Source organism: Dermacentor silvarum, chromosome 1, assembly GCF_013339745.2.
Source record: "Dermacentor silvarum isolate Dsil-2018 chromosome 1, BIME_Dsil_1.4, whole genome shotgun sequence".
Taxonomy (NCBI): domain Eukaryota; kingdom Metazoa; phylum Arthropoda; class Arachnida; order Ixodida; family Ixodidae; genus Dermacentor; species Dermacentor silvarum.
The window spans coordinates 248,458,950-248,479,713 of record NC_051154.1 but is presented as its reverse complement, the minus strand read 5'-3'; the positions used below and the strand labels follow the sequence as shown (position 1 = coordinate 248,479,713).

The 20,764-nt window shown below is 46.9% G+C and overlaps 18 non-coding genes across 18 annotated transcripts; all 18 read right to left on the bottom strand.

Annotated features, from left to right (window-relative positions):
• Positions 1 to 479: 479 nt before the first annotated feature.
• On the bottom strand, positions 480 to 551 carry Trnap-ugg (transfer RNA proline (anticodon UGG)). Its single transcript has one exon. It is a non-coding gene; the product is annotated as a tRNA-Pro (tRNA).
• A 197-nt stretch (positions 552 to 748) lies between these two features.
• Trnap-ugg (transfer RNA proline (anticodon UGG)) lies at positions 749 to 820 on the bottom strand. The gene has a single exon. It is a non-coding gene; the product is annotated as a tRNA-Pro (tRNA).
• A 193-nt stretch (positions 821 to 1,013) lies between these two features.
• Trnap-ugg (transfer RNA proline (anticodon UGG)) lies at positions 1,014 to 1,085 on the bottom strand. The gene has a single exon. It is a non-coding gene; the product is annotated as a tRNA-Pro (tRNA).
• Positions 1,086 to 1,279: 194 nt separating this feature from the next.
• Trnap-ugg (transfer RNA proline (anticodon UGG)) lies at positions 1,280 to 1,351 on the bottom strand. The gene has a single exon. It is a non-coding gene; the product is annotated as a tRNA-Pro (tRNA).
• Positions 1,352 to 1,546: 195 nt separating this feature from the next.
• Positions 1,547 to 1,618, bottom strand: Trnap-ugg (transfer RNA proline (anticodon UGG)). The gene has a single exon. It is a non-coding gene; the product is annotated as a tRNA-Pro (tRNA).
• A 195-nt stretch (positions 1,619 to 1,813) lies between these two features.
• Positions 1,814 to 1,885, bottom strand: Trnap-ugg (transfer RNA proline (anticodon UGG)). Its single transcript has one exon. It is a non-coding gene; the product is annotated as a tRNA-Pro (tRNA).
• A 198-nt stretch (positions 1,886 to 2,083) lies between these two features.
• Trnap-ugg (transfer RNA proline (anticodon UGG)) lies at positions 2,084 to 2,155 on the bottom strand. Its single transcript has one exon. It is a non-coding gene; the product is annotated as a tRNA-Pro (tRNA).
• A 196-nt stretch (positions 2,156 to 2,351) lies between these two features.
• Positions 2,352 to 2,423, bottom strand: Trnap-ugg (transfer RNA proline (anticodon UGG)). The gene has a single exon. It is a non-coding gene; the product is annotated as a tRNA-Pro (tRNA).
• Positions 2,424 to 2,615: 192 nt separating this feature from the next.
• Trnap-ugg (transfer RNA proline (anticodon UGG)) lies at positions 2,616 to 2,687 on the bottom strand. The gene has a single exon. It is a non-coding gene; the product is annotated as a tRNA-Pro (tRNA).
• A 192-nt stretch (positions 2,688 to 2,879) lies between these two features.
• Trnap-ugg (transfer RNA proline (anticodon UGG)) lies at positions 2,880 to 2,951 on the bottom strand. Its single transcript has one exon. It is a non-coding gene; the product is annotated as a tRNA-Pro (tRNA).
• Positions 2,952 to 3,144: 193 nt separating this feature from the next.
• Positions 3,145 to 3,216, bottom strand: Trnap-ugg (transfer RNA proline (anticodon UGG)). Its single transcript has one exon. It is a non-coding gene; the product is annotated as a tRNA-Pro (tRNA).
• A 192-nt stretch (positions 3,217 to 3,408) lies between these two features.
• On the bottom strand, positions 3,409 to 3,480 carry Trnap-ugg (transfer RNA proline (anticodon UGG)). Its single transcript has one exon. It is a non-coding gene; the product is annotated as a tRNA-Pro (tRNA).
• Positions 3,481 to 3,672: 192 nt separating this feature from the next.
• On the bottom strand, positions 3,673 to 3,744 carry Trnap-ugg (transfer RNA proline (anticodon UGG)). Its single transcript has one exon. It is a non-coding gene; the product is annotated as a tRNA-Pro (tRNA).
• A 9,565-nt stretch (positions 3,745 to 13,309) lies between these two features.
• Positions 13,310 to 13,381, bottom strand: Trnap-ugg (transfer RNA proline (anticodon UGG)). The gene has a single exon. It is a non-coding gene; the product is annotated as a tRNA-Pro (tRNA).
• A 194-nt stretch (positions 13,382 to 13,575) lies between these two features.
• Positions 13,576 to 13,647, bottom strand: Trnap-ugg (transfer RNA proline (anticodon UGG)). The gene has a single exon. It is a non-coding gene; the product is annotated as a tRNA-Pro (tRNA).
• A 195-nt stretch (positions 13,648 to 13,842) lies between these two features.
• Trnap-agg (transfer RNA proline (anticodon AGG)) lies at positions 13,843 to 13,914 on the bottom strand. The gene has a single exon. It is a non-coding gene; the product is annotated as a tRNA-Pro (tRNA).
• Positions 13,915 to 20,353: 6,439 nt separating this feature from the next.
• On the bottom strand, positions 20,354 to 20,425 carry Trnap-ugg (transfer RNA proline (anticodon UGG)). The gene has a single exon. It is a non-coding gene; the product is annotated as a tRNA-Pro (tRNA).
• Positions 20,426 to 20,616: 191 nt separating this feature from the next.
• Positions 20,617 to 20,688, bottom strand: Trnap-ugg (transfer RNA proline (anticodon UGG)). Its single transcript has one exon. It is a non-coding gene; the product is annotated as a tRNA-Pro (tRNA).
• Positions 20,689 to 20,764: the final 76 nt, after the last annotated feature.

Below are 20,764 nucleotides of genomic sequence, written 5' to 3'. Positions count from 1 at the left end.
ATACACCCCCAGGGCGGCAGATCCGGGAGAAGCGAATGCTGTGCCAAAGCGTCACGCGAATCTTCCACCCGGTATGTTCGGGCCGTGATATACGCGTGCAAAAAAACTGTATTTAAAACGAAACGCCCTGCTGGCAGCTAGACCTGGCAGAAGAACCTGGTAGGTACCTTCCTAGTTCCATAGCCCTGTTACCACGGCCAGACATGGCCGCTGAAGCCGCTCCTACGGAGCATGTCATCATACGTCCGTCACGCTCGGTGGCCGGAAGCAGAATTAACAAGCCGAGGTCACTCGAGATTTGCGGCACGTTTACAGTATCGCAACATCTTGGCTCGCATGAAAACGAAGAAAAAGAAGTGGGCATCTTTGGTCGCGTCTGTGCTGAGAAGAGAAAAGGAATATAATGAACAAAGAGAATAATAATCGGTTTTCATTAAATATTTATTCGCATGCCGACTGATCCTAAAAAAAAAGAAAAAGGGCTCGTCCGGGATTTGAACCCGGGACCTCTCGCACCCAAAGCGAGAATCATACCCCTAGACCAACGAGCCGAGGTTACTCGACATTCGTGGCACGTTTACAGTGTCGCAACATCTTGGCTCGCATGAAAACGAAGAAAAAGAAGTGGGCATCTTTGGTCGCGTCTGTGCTGAGAAGAGAAAAGGAATATAATGAACAAAGAGAATAATAATCGGTTTTCATTAAATATTTATTCGCATGCCGACTGATCCTAAAAAAAAAGAAAAATGGGCTCGTCCGGGATTTGAACCCGGGACCTCTCGCACCCAAAGCGAGAATCATACCCCTAGACCAACGAGCCGAGGTTACTCGACATTCGTGGCACGTTTACAGTGTCGCAACATCTTGGCTCGCATGAAAACGAAGAAAAAGAAGTGGGCATCTTTGGTCGCGTCTGTGCTGAGAAGAGAAAGGGAATATAATGAACAAAGAGAATAATCGGTTTTCATTAAATATTTATTCGCATGCCGACTGATCCTAAAAAAAAGAAAAATGGGCTCGTCCGGGATTTGAACCCGGGACCTCTCGCACCCAAAGCGAGAATCATACCCCTAGACCAACGAGCCGAGGTTACTCGACATTCGTGGCACGTTTACAGTGTCGCAACATCTTGGCTCGCATGAAAACGAAGAAAAAGAAGTGGGCATCTTTGGTCGCGTCTGTGCTGAGAAGAGAAAAGGAATATAATGAACAAAGAGAATAATCGGTTTTCATTAAATATTTATTCGCATGCCGACTGATCCTAAAAAAAAAGAAAAATGGGCTCGTCCGGGATTTGAACCCGGGACCTCTCGCACCCAAAGCGAGAATCATACCCCTAGACCAACGAGCCGAGGTTACTCGACATTCGTGGCACGTTTACAGTGTCGCAACATCTTGGCTCGCATGAAAACGAAGAAAAAGAAGTGGGCATCTTTGGTCGCGTCTGTGCTGAGAAGAGAAAAGGAATGTAATGAACAAAGAGAATAATCGGTTTTCATTAAATATTTATTCGCATGCCGACTGATCCTAAAAAAAAAGAAAAACTGGGCTCGTCCGGGATTTGAACCCGGGACCTCTCGCACCCAAAGCGAGAATCATACCCCTAGACCAACGAGCCGAGGTTACTCGACATTCGTGGCACGTTTACAGTGTCGCAACATCTTGGCTCGCATGAAAACGAAGAAAAAGAAGTGGGCATCTTTGGTCGCGTCTGTGCTGAGAAGAGAAAGGAATATAATGAACAAAGAGAATAATAATCGGTTTTCATTAAATATTTATTCGCATGCCGACTGATCCTAAAAAAAAGAAAAATGGGCTCGTCCGGGATTTGAACCCGGGACCTCTCGCACCCAAAGCGAGAATCATACCCCTAGACCAACGAGCCGAGGTTACTCGACATTCGTGGCACGTTTACAGTGTCGCAACATCTTGGCTCGCATGAAAACGAAGAAAAAGAAGTGGGCATCTTTGGTCGCGTCTGTGCTGAGAAGAGAAAAGGAATGTAATGAACAAAGAGAATAATAATCGGTTTTCATTAAATATTTATTCGCATGCCGACTGATCCTAAAAAAAAAAGAAAAACGGGCTCGTCCGGGATTTGAACCCGGGACCTCTCGCACCCAAAGCGAGAATCATACCCCTAGACCAACGAGCCGAGGTTACTCGACATTCGTGGCACGTTTACAGTGTCGCAACATCTTGGCTCGCATGAAAACGAAGAAAAAGAAGTGGGCATCTTTGGTCGCGTCTGTGCTGAGAAGAGAAAAGGAATATAATGAACAAAGAGAATAATAATCGGTTTTCATTAAATATTTATTCGCATGCCGACTGATCCTAAAAAAAAGAAAAATGGGCTCGTCCGGGATTTGAACCCGGGACCTCTCGCACCCAAAGCGAGAATCATACCCCTAGACCAACGAGCCGAGGTTACTCGACATTCGTGGCACGTTTACAGTGTCGCAACATCTTGGCTCGCATGAAAACGAAGAAAAGAAGTGGGCATCTTTGGTCGCGTCTGTGCTGAGAAGAGAAAGGGAATATAATGAACAAAGAGAATAATCGGTTTTCATTAAATATTTATTCGCATGCCGACTGATCCTAAAAAAAAGAAAAATGGGCTCGTCCGGGATTTGAACCCGGGACCTCTCGCACCCAAAGCGAGAATCATACCCCTAGACCAACGAGCCGAGGTTACTCGACATTCGTGGCACGTTTACAGTGTCGCAACATCTTGGCTCGCATGAAAACGAAGAAAAAGAAGTGGGCATCTTTGGTCGCGTCTGTGCTGAGAAGAGAAAAGGAATATAATGAACAAAGAGAATAATCGGTTTTCATTAAATATTTATTCGCATGCCGACTGATCCTAAAAAAAAGAAAATGGGCTCGTCCGGGATTTGAACCCGGGACCTCTCGCACCCAAAGCGAGAATCATACCCCTAGACCAACGAGCCGAGGTTACTCGACATTCGTGGCACGTTTACAGTGTCGCAACATCTTGGCTCGCATGAAAACGAAGAAAAAGAAGTGGGCATCTTTGGTCGCGTCTGTGCTGAGAAGAGAAAAGGAATATAATGAACAAAGAGAATAATCGGTTTTCATTAAATATTTATTCGCATGCCGACTGATCCTAAAAAAAAGAAAAATGGGCTCGTCCGGGATTTGAACCCGGGACCTCTCGCACCCAAAGCGAGAATCATACCCCTAGACCAACGAGCCGAGGTTACTCGACATTCGTGGCACGTTTACAGTGTCGCAACATCTTGGCTCGCATGAAAACGAAGAAAAAGAAGTGGGCATCTTTGGTCGCGTCTGTGCTGAGAAGAGAAAGGAATATAATGAACAAAGAGAATAATCGGTTTTCATTAAATATTTATTCGCATGCCGACTGATCCTAAAAAAAAGAAAAATGGGCTCGTCCGGGATTTGAACCCGGGACCTCTCGCACCCAAAGCGAGAATCATACCCCTAGACCAACGAGCCGAGGTTACTCGACATTCGTGGCACGTTTACAGTGTCGCAACATCTTGGCTCGCATGAAAACGAAGAAAAAGAAGTGGGCATCTTTGGTCGCGTCTGTGCTGAGAAGAGAAAAGGAATATAATGAACAAAGAGAATAATCGGTTTTCATTAAATATTTATTCGCATGCCGACTGATCCTAAAAAAAGAAAAATGGGCTCGTCCGGGATTTGAACCCGGGACCTCTCGCACCCAAAGCGAGAATCATACCCCTAGACCAACGAGCCGAGGTTACTCGACATTCGTGGCACGTTTACAGTGTCGCAACATCTTGGCTCGCATGAAAACGAAGAAAAAGAAGTGGGCATCTTTGGTCGCGTCTGTGCTGAGAAGAGAAAAGGAATATAATGAACAAAGAGAATAATAATCGGTTTTCATTAAATATTTATTCGCATGCCTAGTGAAGGTAAAAGAAATAACGGGCTCGTCCGGGATTTGAACCCGGGACCTCTCGCACCCAAAGCGAGAATCATACCCCTCATAAAAAAATCATAAGAAGACAATACAGTTCTAGGTGCAAGTGTACCTTGTCAGTAAATGTTTAAATCAGCTTAATGGCTGCAAGCTGTTCAAAGGTTGGTAACCACTCAGGTGGTTCACTGAGTACTTTATAGAATTCGCGAATAAACAAGATGTTTTTGTATAAAATATTCTCTCGCCCGTTTTGCGTGTACATCTTCATTTCGCACCGCCACTCGTGTTTTCCACACGCTGTGCATGCAGAGTAACATCACCATGTCACATGGCACGCCTTCTGTCTCTTCGAAAGGTAAAAACCGGATTCCAATGGTGTTAATGGGAATTCTTCCTTAATGGTCCTTTGTAGAATGTCCCAAAGGAAGACTGAGTCCCAGCACACCAGAAAAATGTGCTCAATTGTTTCCGGTTTCTCACAGATGGGGCAATTGACACTCCAGGGTATAAAGATCCTTTTCTCTTGCTGCCATGGCTTGACAGGAAGCGTGCCAGTGTGTAGCATGAAGAAAAATGTTGCTCTTACTGGCATTCCTTTAACACGCTTCAACACGTTCTGCTCTCGCCCCAGTGCATATATTGCACGGTATATTGGCAGAGGACACATGATATTTATTAAATCCTTGTATAATCGCTTTCTTGCGACAGTACTAAGGTACTTCATAGAAAAGTGTGCTTTTAAAAGAGGGAAAGCACTTATTACTTCGAACAAAAAACCTCGGACAACTACTTTCGGTCTAGCACATGACGTCACTACATACTCTGGCAGTGCGTCACCTAATCGCGTCTGGATAACACACCGCAAAAAACAATCGCTTTCGTCTCGCAAGGATATGAATCGCGACACTATCTGTTTCAAAAACAAATGCGATAACCCCAATCCTCCTTTCTGCACTGAATGAAACAGATTCAGACGACTCGTGCGCTCTCATCTTGAACCCCAAACGAACATAGCAAACACCCTGTGCAACTTCTGTACACACACTCGCGACATACATAAAACTTGTAACATGTAAAACAATGGCGACAAGAAACACATTGCACACCGTGGCTCTCGCGAATATTGACAGATTCTTGCCACCCCACTTCGTTGTTTGTGCTTTAAGCCGCTCGGTTTGCTCGGTCCATTGCGTCGTCGTATCGCGATAGTATTCTAAAGGAACACCAAGATAACTGGCTGGAGTATCAGTGAACGGTATCGTTTCGACCATTGCTGGCCGGCTATCCCATTCACCGTGCCAGAAGCCTAAGCTTTTTTTGCCAACTTATGGCACTCCCAGTCAGAGTGCAAAACCGTCTTGCATCCTTGACTGCCTCCCGAATGCTCTCTTGATCAATGCAAAAAAGTGCGATGTCATCTGCGTAAGCTAATATTTTTACCTCTTGCGTTAAAAGACGGTTGCCGCGAATATTTTTGTTTTCCCGTACCTTCAAACAGAAAGGTTCAAGAAAAATTGCAAGAAGTAAAGGCGACAAAGGGCACCCCTGGCGCACACTGGATAACACTGGTATATTTTCACTAATTGTTTTGTTGATTACCAGGTGAGCAGAACACTTCTCATAGGCCATGGCTACTCCGTCCTGAATCACTTTTCCTACATTAATGTGTTATGCACTGCACTAACACTGCAAGGAGTATGCTGTGAGCAACCCTTTCGAAAGCTTTTTCTAGGTCAAATTGAACCATTGCTACACATTCGAGGTTTGCGTCGCAACACTCCAATATACTCCTAGCGACGTGAATATTCGACATTATTTTTCTTTTTCCGATACCACATGTTTGGTGAGGACCTACTATTAACTTGATAACTGTCTGTAGTCTTTTTCGAGCACTTTCACGTAGATCTTATAATCCACGTTCGTGAGGCTTATAGGCCTGTATCCATTAACGAATTGCAGCTTTACCGCTTCATTGGATTTCGGTATGAGTACGACATGCCTTTTCCTGAATGATGGCGGCAAGTGCTTAGTTTCATGAGCTTCCGCAACAACACAGTAAAGTAACTCAGCTATTTCCATCTTGAAAGTTTTATAGAATGAAGCTCCTAGGCCGTCAGGTCCAGGCGCTTTTCCTTTACTCAAGTCTTCAATGGCTTCTTTAATTTCCTTGGCCGTGATTGGCCTCTCGAGTCCATCTTTAATTTCATCTTCTAGTTTCGGCAGAGGCGTTAGAAAAGTGTTTACAAACTCTGCCGTAACGGGCACCTGCCTACCCAGCAAAGCTCGGTAGTGTTCAGCGAAAGCTTTTTCAATGACTTCTTGGTCTTTAGACATTGCGTCGTTAAACCAGATTTCTTTAATTATGTTCTTGGAAGCATAACTCTTTTCGTCACTGAGCGCTCGCTTAGTTCTCCGAGCCACAGTCTCCGAGCCACTTCTCCGAGCCACAGTCGCTCGGCTCGTGCTCTTATCGCAGCCCCTTGATAAGTTTCAGCGTCCAACGTTTAAAGTTCGCATTTAATTTCTCGTATCTGCTTAGAAAAAAATCCCGGCACTGTGCACTCCGCGTTTAGAAAGTAATCCAGCATGTTTCGTAGTTCTTTCTCTCTTTGTTTAGCTTTATGACGTATCACGCAAACCCTCTCGATCGCACTCATTTTCACATCAATTTTGAACTGCTCCCATAGCTGAGCATAGTTTGATGTGACATCCATTTGCATTCCGTCAATTTTTTCCTTTACAGTTTTTACGAACCATTCATCACTTAAGATTGTGTCATTCATTTTCCAAAGTCCCCACTTAAAGTTAGACCCACTAAGCTTCTCGCCCACTGTACACGTTACCAGGCTGTGCTCACTGAAGCTCACATGCTTGACTGTGTAGCTAGTGACCGTGCGCGCGAGGCTTGCTGATACGTATAGACGGTCTAGTCGAGCGTGACTCTCACCTTGAAAATGAGTAAAAATAACTCTGTTTCCGCTTAAAACGTTTCCCACGCCTACTAAATCATAGCCTGCCATGATTGCGTTGAGTTGATGCGTACTTTTATCGCGTACTACAGTATTCGGCACCCTATCTTCGGACATGCATACACAATTAAAGTCTGCGAGAACGACGACATTGCTTTCACATTCCAGAAGTGTCTCAACATAGCCAAAAAATATTTTCCTATCCCAAACTTTGTTCGGAGCGTACACACAGATCATTCGCCAACCCACATCATTTAAAGAGAAGTCGCACATTACCAATCGCCCATCTTGGGCCATCATTGCACTTTGTTCAACAATGCCTATTGAATTAAGCAAAAATAAAAGACAGCCACCGGCCTTGCCTACCGCACGGCAAACACAAATGCTGTAACGCAATTTAAAAACCTCGACCATTTTGTCCGTTTGCTCTTCGCTTTCAATTTTAGATTCTTGAACCGCAAGAACGTCTATGCCATTTTCCAGCATCAGGCGGCTTAATTGGGCTTGTCGCCGTCTGGCCGTTAACCCGCGAACGTTAAGCGTGCCAATACGTAATGCTAGCCCATGATCATTTGCTGTGGAAAGAGAAGAGCAAGCGAAAACACAATAACTTCTGTTTGGAATCAAAGGCAGTGTAACTTACAGATATTCTCTGCACTCTTATATAAGCTCCGTCGCATGCGACGAGGCCACGACGTCTCGCTCTTTGGCACAAATCATTGACCTCGAACGTTCCGTAAACCCGAGTCACAACTTAGCGTTCTACGAGAACAGCACCCCGCTACTGCGGAGGAACTGTCGGCGTTGTCTGCTTGTCTGGGGGAACGGCTGGCGTCTGCCGCCTGTCCGAGGGAACTGCGGCGTCTGCCGCCCGTCCGAGGAAACCGCCGGCGTCTGCCGCCCGTCCGAGGGAACCACCGGCGTTTGCCGCCCGTCTGGGGGAACTGCCGGCGTCGTCTGCTTGTCTGGGGGAACTGCCGGCGTCTGCCTCCTGTCTGTCGGAACGTTTGGTTTGGGCTTAAGCGTAGACCGGCGGAAAAAGGAAGCCTTCGAGGGCGGCCCTTCGTTGCTACCACCGTCGTCTTGCTCAAGTGTGCCTTCCACGTCGGTGACTTCCCGGGGCCTCTTTGAAACCGCGATGGCCTGGTCGTTTTTCTCGCAGGGCTCTTTGAGTACGGCCGCGCCAGGGTTGCCCTGTCGTAGAACGCCCTCGGTATCCACCGCATTGCCTGCGCTTTCACACACCGTCGAATTTCCCGCAGCCGGTTCATCTTGCGCTTCGTTGTTTTTATCCTCACTGCTCCCCTTGCTAGGTCGGCACTTGTCGCTGGCCGAGACCACTGGCTTCTCTTGCTTGCCTTGTGGGTCTCCACCCCCTCCAGCAGTCTCTTCCGCGTCCGCCTGGTCCATCCGGTGCTCGTCTATAGCGTCGTTCCGGCCCGGCCCAGTCACATTAGCGTAGCTTCGCACGCATTGGGTCTCGTCGTGGCCAAAACGACGACAGAGCCCCCAACGTGGCACACGGCACTCGCGCTGTATATGTCCGGTGCTGCGGCACCGGAGGCAGAGCGGAGGTCTGCCTGGCACGATCACGAGTGCATGATCTTCTGATACTCGTAGCTGATGCGGGATCTTCCATAGTCATACCAGCTCGCGGGATCGAATCCCGGCCACGGCGGCCGCATTTCGGTGGGGGCGAAATGCGAAAACACCCGTGTACTTAGATTTAGGTGCACGTTAAAGAACCCCAGGTGGTCCAAATTTCTGGAGTCCCCCACTACGGCGTGCCTCATAATCAGATCGTGGTTTTGGCACGTAAAACCCCAAAATTATTATTATTATAGTCATACCAGCCTTTAAGCGTAGGGATACAAGTCGCGTGTGAGAACCTTTGTCTCCGCAACCGGGCACTCGCCACCTCTCCCTGGATATTTCAGTCACTGTACCGAATGGCGCCAGGGCTGCTCTGACGTCCTCGTGGGGTGTCGTGTGAAGCAGCCAGTAAAGCTTCATTCTGATGTCCTGGTTGCAGGAGTCAATCGCGACACAGCGATGTACTTTCACGCTAAAGGCCTTCGCCGACAAAAGCTTCCTTTTCCCGACATCGTACTTGAATGTTATAGTCCACACATGGTTCATCTGATAGGCCCCGAGCGCCACCACCTCCGGCATTAGCCTATGGCGGTCAAGCGCATCGCGAAAATGTTCAACACGGTAGGGCCGGGCCTTCAAATCACCATGCAAAAACACGGTATTACACACGGTCGTACCTGATGGCAGCTGAGGCAAAACAAGTTGGTAATCCTGTGAAGACGTTTCCGTAAGCCTGATACCACGGTCCTGCTGGGCCGCTGTAACCGCCCCTTGGGAGCGTAACATTCCGTGACCATTCGCTACGGTGTCCGGAAGTGGAATCAACGAGCCGAGGTCACTCGACATTCGTGGCACGTTTACAGTATCGCAACATCTTGGCTCGAAAGAAAAAGAAGTAGGCATCTTTCGTCGCGTCTGTGCTGAGAAGAGAAAAGGAATATAATGAACAAAGAGAATAATGATAATCGGTTTTCATTAAATATTTATTTGCATGCCGACTGATCGTAGAAATAAGAAAAACGGGAAAAAAGAGGTCCCGGGTTCAAACCCGGGACCTCTTGCACCCAAAGCGAGAATCATACCCCTAGACCAACGAGCCTTTTTTAGAGCCTTTTTTTAGGGGCGAAGCTCCTTATAGCGGCACCCGTTCGTCCCCGTCGTCGTCGTCGTAGTAGTAGTGTGTAACCAGTCTGAGAAAAATGAGAAAAAAAATTCCGAAGTAGTGTCCGTAGCGCGCAATCGAACCAGGGACCCCTCGCTTCCGAGCGCGCGGCGTTAGCCCACTACGCCACGAAGCGGACATGGACACACGCACCACGATGGCAATAAATACCCAACATTAACGAAAGGTCGCGTTTCTAGCGCGTTTCTAACGCGTTTGTGCTAGCGCGTTACGGCCCGTGTAAGAAGCTGGTGTAAGACGCTGTGGGCTCTCCGCCTTACCTTCAACGCGTTTCGAACGCGCTGCCCAAAGCGGTGGCAAGTCAAGTTCAAGTCGAGGAGCGTTTATGAATACGGGGGGTATACTCTCTCAGCAGTCATGTGATGGCGTCGGCAAACGCGGTGCACGTTCCGGCATGTGTAAATGGCTGCGTAAGACGCTGTGGCCGCTCCCCCTTACTAGAGAGTACTGCACGTTTCTAACGCGTTTGTGCTAGCGTCCCCTTAAGCGGGAGATCCGATGATTCCCTCCGGAGCTTCGCCCACTCATCATCATTCACCCCGTGGATATGCTGTGATTTTTTTTTCTTTATTGCAGCTCTTTGACAAAAATACAAACACACATGCACACGAATATGGTATTCACAATACTCTAATGGTATAAACGCCTGCCGTCAATTGGCTGGCGCACTTTTTTAAAAACGCTTTAGACAGACGAGTTCATCTAACAATGTTGCCCATTCAGGCTTCTCTAGTCGTGCGTTGCAAGCCTCGCGAAAAAACAAAATACTTAAAAAAATGCTCTCTAGCTGAGCGAATCACCAGTCGTTGATGCCTGACATCCATGCGCGTATTCCACAGGCTATGTAGAGTCAGCACCATAAACATGTCATAAGGAACACAATCTTCACTCGCAATTGGAAGGAAACGGATGCCGGTACGGTGTGACAGGTAAATCCTTTTTCAGTGTACGTTGCAGAATGTCCCACAAGAAAAGTGCATCCGTGCAATGCAAGAAAATGTGTTCTGTCGTCTCTGGTTTTTTACACATGATGCAGTTTATGGACCACGCCACAATAAAACCTTTTCATTGTAGCCAAGGTTTGACGGGAAGAGTTCCAGTGTGCAGTTGGAAGAAGAAAGTTTTGACCCCAGACCGCACTGGCACCCGTCTCACTCGCTTCAATACGGCCACTCCTGTGGTCGCTGAATACATAGAACGGTAGAAAGGAACCGGCATACAAATATCTACTAGGTCCTTGTACATTGTTTTCCTTCCAACAATAGCAAGATAATCAAGTGAAAAGCGAGCATACAAGAATTCCACGGACCAAGCTACCTCCCGTAGAAATCCGTGGAGACTTGCACCATTTGCTGATCTTGAGAATACGATAAACTGAGGTAACACATCTCGTAAGCGTACTTGGCACACTGTTCGCAAAAAGGGATCCTTCTGATCTCGCAGGAAATAAAATCTCGAGACAACTTGCCCCAAAAACAAATGCACCAACCCAAGGCCCCCAGACATCACCGATCGAAATAAATTAGTGCGACTGGTTCTCTCTCTTTTCCACAGGCTATGTGGATCCCCATATAAAAACGGCGCATGCTCTGTGTATCTTCTGGATGGCCATTCTTGACGCACACAGTGCTTGCAGCACGTACCAGATTTTCGCAAAAAGAAAAAGATTACATACTGTTGATCGCGCGAAAATCGACAAATTCCTACCTCCAAACTTTGTTGTTTTAACTTTAACGTGCTCTACTTCTTCTTGCCAATAATTCGTTGTATCACGATAATGTTGTAGGGGTACTCCAAAGTACCGCGCTGGTGTCACGGTCTACTGCATATATTCAAAAAAATCTGCTTTATCGTTCTAATTATCATGCCAGATGCCCAATGATTTGATCCAGTTTATCGCACTTCCAGTGACCTTGCAGAATCTGTTCGCCACCTCTACAGCATTAGAGGCACTTTCCTTGTCTCGACAGAAGACGGCGATATCGTCTGCGTTCGCAAAAATCTTTACTTCTTTGGAGGCCATTGAAAATCCTCTTATGACAGCACTACTAATAACCTTTAGCAAAATGGTTCAATGTATAATGCAAAAAGCAAAGACGATAAGGCACATCCTTGGCGCAGAGCAGACTTAACTTCTATCATAGCCGTTGGCTGTTTGTTAACTGTTAGTTTTGTAGATAATCCAGCATAACACATTTTAATGCCTTGCAAAACAACAGAACCTAAGTTGACATGCTCCAAGAAGAGAAAAAGGGTTTCGTGTGACGCTCTGTCGAACGCTTTCTCAAGGTCAAGTTGCAAAAGTGCCACCTTTTCTGCGAAAGCATCACAACTTCCAATATTGTTCTCGCTACATGTATGTTGGTGACAATAGATCGTCCTCTTATGCCACAAGTCTCGTGTGAACCTACTAATCGTTGTATGACATTTTGGAGTCTCCGTGCAAGAACCTTGGTGTATATTTTATAATCTGTATTTGTGAGACTTATCGGGCGGGACGCCCGTACCGACAGCAATGCGTGAGGGTCGTCGGACTTTGGTATCAACACCATGTGACTTTGACGAAAAGAAGGGGGTAGCACACAGTTCTCATACGCTTCCGTAATTACTTGATGTAAGGCTATGGCCATGTCCTGCTTAAAGGCTTGGTAGAAAGCGGCGCTGAGACCGTCTGGCCCTGGCGTTCTTCCGGAGCTTAGCGCGTCTATCGCCCATTTTATTTGTTCTACGGTGATTGATTCTTCAAGCCTTTCCGTTACTTCACTCTCAAGACGTGGTAATACTGGAAGGAATTCACTGTGAATTCCTTCCTCCGGAATACGCTCATGCCCTAGCAGTTCGTAGTAATGCTCATACAAAGCCTGCCGTATTGTTTCTTTGTCTCGTACAACCACACTGGCGTGTGTTACGGCTGTTATCCCATTCCGCGTGGCATAAGCTCGTTCGTCACCGAGTGAACACTTCGTCGGCTGTTCGCCGCACCATAACTTTCCCGCGCGTGCGCGTATTACTGCTCCTTTGTATCTTTCAACTTCGACTAGTGCTAACTGAAATTTAATTTCTCGTATCTCCTTCGTGTACCTTATTTTCGACACATAAATAAAAATTTAGATTTGTTTGCATTTCTAATACTTTCTTCTTTTCCTCTCGGCGCATGGCACCGGACCTTTCTATAGCTAACATTTTAACTTCTTGTTTGAAATGCTCCCAGGTTTCTGCAAAACTTTTGTGTTGTGTCTCGAACCATCTGCGAAGTCTATCATTAACGCCGATCAAAAATGATTCATCTTCAAGGAGCTTATGATTTAATTTCCACAAATCCCGGTTAAAACCAGTCGACTTTTTCCGGCCAACTGCGAAAATGACTAAGCTATGGTCGGAAAATGAAATGTATGCGCCTAACAAGGTGAACGAGCGCAAGGCTTTCTAGACCAACGAGCCGAGGTCACTCGACATTCGTGGCACGTTTACAGCATCGCAATATCTTGACTCGCTCGAGAAACGAAAAAATAGAAGTGGGCATCTTTGGTCGCGACTGTGCTGACAAGAGAAAAGGAATTTAATGAACAAAGAGAATAATGATCATCGTTTTTTTATATTTATTCGTATGCCGACTGATGGTATAAAAAAAAAGGGCTCGTCCGGGATTTGAACCCGGGACCTCTCGCACCCAAAGCGAGAATCATACCCCTAGACCAACGAGCCGAGGTCATCCTGCATTCGCGGCACGTTTACAGTATCGCAACATCTGGTCTCGCTTGAGAAACGAAGAAAAAGAAGTGCGCATCTTTGGTCGCGTCTGTGCTGAGAAGAGAACGAGAACATCATCAAATAAGAGGATAATGATCATCGTTTTTTAAATATTTATTCGCATGCCTACTGAAGGTAGAAAAACTAACGGGCTCGTCCGGGATTTGAACCCGGGACCTCTCGCACCCAAAGCGAGAATCATACCCCTAGACCAACGAACCGAGGTCACTCAACATTCGTGGCACGTTTACAGTATCGCAACATCTTGACTCGCTCGAGAAACGAAGAAAAAGAAGTGGGCATCTTTGGTCGCGTCTGTGCTGAGAAGAGAAAGGGAACATCATGAAATAAGAGGATAATGATCATCGTTTTTTTATATTTATTCGTATGCCGACTGATGGTATAAAAAAACTAACGGGCTCGTCCGGGATTTGAACCCGGGACCTCTCGCACCCTAAGCGAGAATCAAACCCCTAGACCAACGAGCTTTTTTTTTCTTTATTGCCAGTTACAAGAAATACAGGACCGAAATACATAAAAATAGTCAAATGCTAAAAGGATTCTCCTGTCTTAGAGAAAGTAATTCTAAATAAATTTCATATTCAAAAGCAATTCTACACAAGGCAGCCAGTGTGGCACAGGTATTCGTGCTTTCTGTTCTTCTACATATCTGTGAATGCTTTCTTTGAAGTATTGGCGAGCTGCTCTGGCGTCAACATCTGCATTTCGGACGGCCATGCGACATCTCCAGACACTGTGCAATACAATGAGCATAATTAAATCATAAGGTACTCCATCTTCGTTATCGATAGCCAAGAATCGGATTCCTTGAAGGTGCAGCGGAAAATATTTCTTAAGGGTCATCTGTAGAATGTCCCACAGGAATACCGTGTCCCAACACTCTAAAAACACATGGTCAATAGTTTCGTCTCGCTTACATATTTGGCAGTGTACTACCCAGTGCACAAAAAGTCCCCTTTCTGCCATCCATGTCTTGACGGTCAGTGTCCCGGTGTGTAAACGAAAGAAAAATGTTTTAACTCCTGGAGGTACCATCATTTTCTTGACACGCTTAAGCACATCCTTTCCTCTTGAGGTACTGTACAAAGATCTGTATAGCGGCACCACATCACACAGGTCTCTGTATAACTTTTTCCGACCCACATCACTTAAGTAGTTTGTAGAAAACCGCACACACAAAAAACGGTTGGACATAACAACCTCTTTGAAATAACCCCGAATGAATCCGTGGATGCGATCCATTGAGACAACAAGATCTGGTAGGGCATTACCCAACCGAACCTGGCACAATGTTCGAAGGAAGGGATATTTTACGTCTCTGAAGAACATAAACCGATTAACTATTTGACGTATATACAAATGGCCTAACGCCAACCCGCCATCACGGACTCGTCTAAACAAATTGGTTCTGCTTGTTCGCTCCCATGAGGAGCCCCAAACGAACACTGCAAATATTCTGTGAAGTTTCTGGACATTCATTCTTGAACAGTGTATCACTCGCATTACATACCACAACTTACTTATAAAAAAGAAGGTGCATACTGTCGCTCTTGCAAAGACTGACAGATTCCAGCCATTCCAGTTATTGGTTTTCTCGCGTAAGTTGCCAATTTCGTTGTGCCAGTAAGGTTCGCTGTCCTGATAATTTTCTAAGGGCACTCCCAAATATTTAACAGGAGTGGTCACGAATCTTAAATTCGCGAAAGTGTCTGGCTTAGACGGCCAATAGCCGTGCCAAAACCCCAGAGACTTTCCCCAGTTCACGCTGCTTCCACTAGAAAGACAAAAACTTTCCACAGTTTTAATAACATGCAGAACACTGTCATAATCCGTACAAAAAGCGGCAATGTCGTCGGCATAGGCCAGCAACCTCACTTCTACCTGTTGCAGTTTGAACCCACGTATATGCTCGCTTGCAATAACATGTAGACAAAAGGATTCGATGTACAAACAAAACAGCAATGCTGATATTGGGCACCCCTGGCGCAGAGATTGTAGCACTGGTATGCGCTCACCAACCACTTTATTCACTATTAACTGCGTCGTGCACGAGCTGTACGCCATCGCGACGCCTTCTCTAATAACATGGCCTACATTTACATGGTCTAGTACACACAAGAGAGCGTCATGGGGAACCCTATCAAACGCTTTCTCGAAGTCTATCTGTAGCATGGCTACTCCAGCACCCGTAACATCACAACATTCCAGAATAGAACGTGCCACGTGAGTGTTCGTAGTGATGGAGCGCCCTTTAATGCCGCATGTCTGATGCTTCCCTACAATTTCCGAGATAACAGTTTGTCATCTCTTAGCTAACACTTTCATGAAGATTTTATAATCACTGTTTGTCAAGCTGATGGGTCGATAGGCAGTTACATTTCGTAATTTTACTGTATCATCAGATTTAGGTATAAGAATCGTATGCGCAGTAACAAAAGATGGAGGTAGCGACTTAAGCTCGTAAGCTTCGTTATAAATACGCGTTAGAATTGGAGAGACTGTTCTCATAAATGTTTTATAAAACGCTGCACCAAGGCCGTCTGGACCCGGCGATTTCCCTAAGTTCATGTTTTCTATCGCAAAATCCACCTCTTCATTTGTGATGGGCTGCTCCAAAGCTTCTCTTGTCACATCGTCCAACCGTGTCATCAAGGAAACAAACTCACGTTTGAAACGGTCGACATCAACTACGCTGCGAGCAAACAACGCACGATAGTACTCCGAAAACGTTCTAACAATTTCGTCAGTATCCCTAGTGATCACACCTGCACGTTCAATTTCTACTATTTGCTGCCTTCGCGCAAGCCACTTTTCAGCCCCCAACGCTCTTTTCGTCGGCGATTCTCCACTTATGGTGCATCCAGACGAAGGACCGAATCCGTATTTGCAGGGCCGGACGGCGCGTCACGTGACCTCACATCAGCGATTTGCCTCGTCCGCGCCTCGTCCGGGAGCCGCGCGGACGGATAACGCCAAGCCGTTTTTCACATCCGGATTCTGGCGGGGTAAAGCCGCAGCTTTAACTTTTAAACACGCAGTGTCTGGCAACCAGTACACGTCTCTCTTGCTCGAGGACAGCCGCATTGCAGTCAGCATCAGTACTTTGTTTGCTGGCGCCTGGTTTCAGTGCTTCATAGCTCCTGGTTTCGTTCACTTCTATGAACAATGAATTTGTGCGATGATGCCGCCTTTTATTTCAACCAAATCGCGGAAGAGTTTCCCACTTTGTGGGACCTCAGCCGTGCAGATTATACGGACACCGTCACAATCAGGGAATAGTGACTCTCCTGCAAAGAAAAAAAAAAAAATCTCAGTCAACTGCTCGCTAGCAGACTACAAAAAAGTAGGACGTGTACAAATACATCTGATATCTGGTTGTTTCAAAGCAGTAAATGAATAGAGTATCAGCGAAAACCGATCACACTCAGTGGTGTAGTTAAGTATAAACAGATCAATATTATCTCATGCATGTTTATGCAGAAAGTCGGTGCCGACAGCACGGCCATACAAAACTTGTGCGCACTCATGATACCCCTTCCACGTGAACCCTCTGGATCTGCATTGAATATTTCGGGCGCGATTGAGCTTGTACACTACCACACGAACGCACTTAAAGACACTTGTGTAGCGGCCTTCGATCAGCACCAAGCTCAGTTTTCAACCTATACATTTACTACGGCGATCTCTGTAATAACTTGGAAACGTGTGATACTTACCTGAAGCAAGGTACCGCAGTGTGACCTGCAGCACGGTGTAAGAGTATATTTCTTACACCGTGGTTTCCGCTGATATAGAACGGCGCATAACGGTATCCTCTCTTCGTATGCGGGGCCCCACGCGCGACAGCAGTTGCAGAAACTTCTCCCTGCTTACACGAAGCAGCCTCCGGTATTCGTCGAGGTCACTCTTCAGGAGCTCTTCGTAGAGCAGGTGTTAGACCCCCTATTATTTCCTTCCCATTCAGTCTTTCCGCCAACAACGCCGTTTTCGTGGAAACAAATCAAAGTCCTCGTCAATCTCGAACAGAACAACAGCCATCGCGGCCAAACGTCGCTTTTTGCTGGCCGCCATTTCATAGAATAAAGAACGCCATTTTGTAGGAAGAAACTCTCAAATCAGTCTGCTGCTAGCCAGCGCAGAGGCTGCGGTCGAGAGTAATCCGGCTCGGTGGCGCTGTCGTCTGCTAGGCCTTCGTCCGCCGTGTGGATGCGCCTGCAGCCGGACGGTCCGTGGCATAGTCGTCCGCGTCCGCTAAAAATCCGGATTCGGTCCTTCGTCTGGATGCACCATTATCAGCCTTTCAGCTCTTGCGCGTATTAAGGCACCACGGTACCGTTAGGTATCGATAAGCTCCAGCTTGCGCTTCACCACTCGTATATCGTCCATAAAGTCACCCGGTCTGAGCGATTCTTGATTAAGTAGCAGTTGAAGGTTCGTGCGTAGTGTTTTTTCTTGAAACCTTGCTTCTCTAGCTACTGCACTTGAACGTTCCAGTGCTTCTATTTTAACCTGATTCTTTAATAATTCCCATCTTTCTCCCCAAGGAATTTTGTTGTTTTCCTTGAGTTTTTTAAATAAATCAGTTACTTGCTTCACAAAGACATCGTCATTCATCAGCTTACAATTCAGTTTCCATAACTGCCAATTAAAATTATTCCTTGAGTCTTCTCGACTTGCTATAGTAAAATAAACTAAGCAGTGATCACTAAAGGAGACTGGCGTAACATGATACTGCTTACACAAAGGTATAATATCCAAAGACGCATATATTCTATCCAATCGGGCATGACTCGATCCTTGAAAATGAGTAAATTGGACGGTTCGCGTACCTTCCAAACATTGCCCTACATCTTCCGTATCACCTTCATTCACAATTTCTCTAAGAATAACAGTGCGTATGTCATTAAAATCTCGTCTGCTAGTTTTATCTGCTGCAGAAAGCACACAGTTGAAATCACCGGCAATAATGACAAGTTTCTGGCAGTCACAGTATTGATTAACACGCTCGAAAAAGGTTCGCCTCTCTTCCGCATTGTTAGGTGCATACACACAAATCATACGCCACTCCATAGCGGCAAAAAGACAATCGCAGATGATGAGCCTCCCTGAGTCACAACTTAATGTCGCTTGTATTGATAAGCCCAAGCTCTGGCGCAAAAGAAGGCAACAACCTGCAGACGTCCCTACAGCATGGCTAACCACAGCGTCATAAGACAACGTAAAACGTCGAACCATGTTCCCAGTCTCTACTTCACCATCAACTTTAGTTTCCTGTATCGCCACAATGTCGAGGTCAAACTCGGTCACCAATCGGTACAGCTGACTCTGTTTTCGTTTAGACGCAAGCCCTCGGACGTTAATCGTCGCGATACGTAGTGACTTAGGAATAGAAGCCATAGTGACTATGAAGAAAGGCTGGGAATCGTGGTGGTTCTCTCAGCAAAAAGCCGCATGCCAGGGCGTCGTGCCATGGCAGATCTTACGCTACGTTGGCGCTGTAGGCGGCGTTGCCGCCACACTTTTACCGGTGGCCACGTTCGGTCGAGGTCTCAGTGTGGGCCGCCGAACGATAGCCGCCTTGGTTGGTGGTTGCCCTTCGCCGTCGGTGTTCGCCGTTGTCTCGTTGGTATCCTCGTGAGCCCGCTTTGCTGCCCCACCAGAGCTTGGTGCTTCCGTGACGTCCATACACGCGGACTTGTCCGCCTCGGCGTCTTCGGTAGCGTCCTCGGTGTTCTTGTTAGGCTCAGCTTTGACATCCGTACCTTGGGAGAGGGGTGGGAACTCTTCTTCAGAAGGCTTGCTGTTGTCTGCCCCGTCTACCGTAGTCGGCCCAGAAGACGCCTCGACGCTTGAGGTTTGACCTCCCGCCGTTTCTTCGGCATCAGCTTCGTCCATGAGGTGCTCTGACGTGTCATCACCCCTCAAGGATCCTGCAGCACTTGCGTAGCTTTTTGCACATTGGGAATCCTCATTGCCGTACCGTCGGCAAAGCGCACAACGTGGCACCTGGCAGTCTCTGCGTATATGCCCACTAGATTTGCAACGGAGGCAAAGTGGGGCCCTGCCTGGTACAACAATTAGCGCAGGTTCACCGGCCACCTTGATTTGGTGCGGTATGTCATCGATCTTGAAACCCGGCCCCAACTTCAAGGTAACCGTACGGGTCGTAGAGCCCTTGTCGAGAACGCCTTGCGCACGCCACTTTTCCTTTGACACGTCGACCACCTTCCCGTACGGCGATAGCGCGGCACGCACATCCTCGTCAGCAACACCGTGGAGCAGGCAGTGAATCTTGAAGCGAATACCTCGGTCATTAGGGTCCACTATCAGGCACTTGTGTTCTTTAACCTTCACGTCCTTCGCAGCAAGTAGTTTCTCCGTAGCGGCAGCGTCCTTGAGGTTGATAGCCCAGACGTGGTTCATCTGGTACGCCCCTAACGTGATAACGTCGGCCAGCACACCAAGATGAAGCAATGTGTCCCTGAAGTCTTCCACTCTGTAGGGTCTAGCAGTAACATCAGCATGCATAAACACTGTGTTTAGCACAATTTTTCCTGTTGGCAGGTTCGGCAGAATAACTTGGTAATCTTCAGAAGCAGCAAAAAACCTGTTCCCGCGACCCGCTGGGGCCGCTGATACCGCTCCGACGAAGCGCGACATTCCGTGACCGTATCGCTCGAAAGCCGGAAATGGAATCCCCCTAGACCAACGAGCCGAGGTCATACGACACTCGCGGCACGTTTACAGTATCGCCACATCTTGGCTCGCTTGAGAAACGAAGAAAAAGAAGTGCGCATCTTTGGTCGCGTTTGTGCTGAGAAGAGAAAGGGAACATCATCAAATAAGAGGATAATGATCATCGTTTTTTAAACATTTATTCGCATGCCTAGTGAAGGTAAAAAAAACGGGCTCGTCCGGGATTTGAACCCGGGACCTCTCGCACCCAAAGCGAGAATCATACCCCTAGACCAACGAGCCGAGGTCATCCTACATTCGCGGCACGTTTACAGTATCGCAACATCTTGGCTCGCTTGAGAAACGAAGAAAAAGAAGTGCGCATCTTTGGTCGCGTTTGTGCTGAGAAGAGAAAGGGAACATCATCAAATAAGAGGATAATGATCATCGTTTTTTAAACATTTATTCGCATGCCTAGTGAAGGTAAAAAAAACGGGCTCGTCCGGGATTTGAACCCGGGACCTCTCGCACCCAAAGCGAGAATCATACCCCTAGACCAACGAGCCGAGGTCATCCTACATTCGCGGCACGTTTACAGTATCGCCACATCTTGGCTCGCTTGAGAAACGAAGAAAAAGAAGT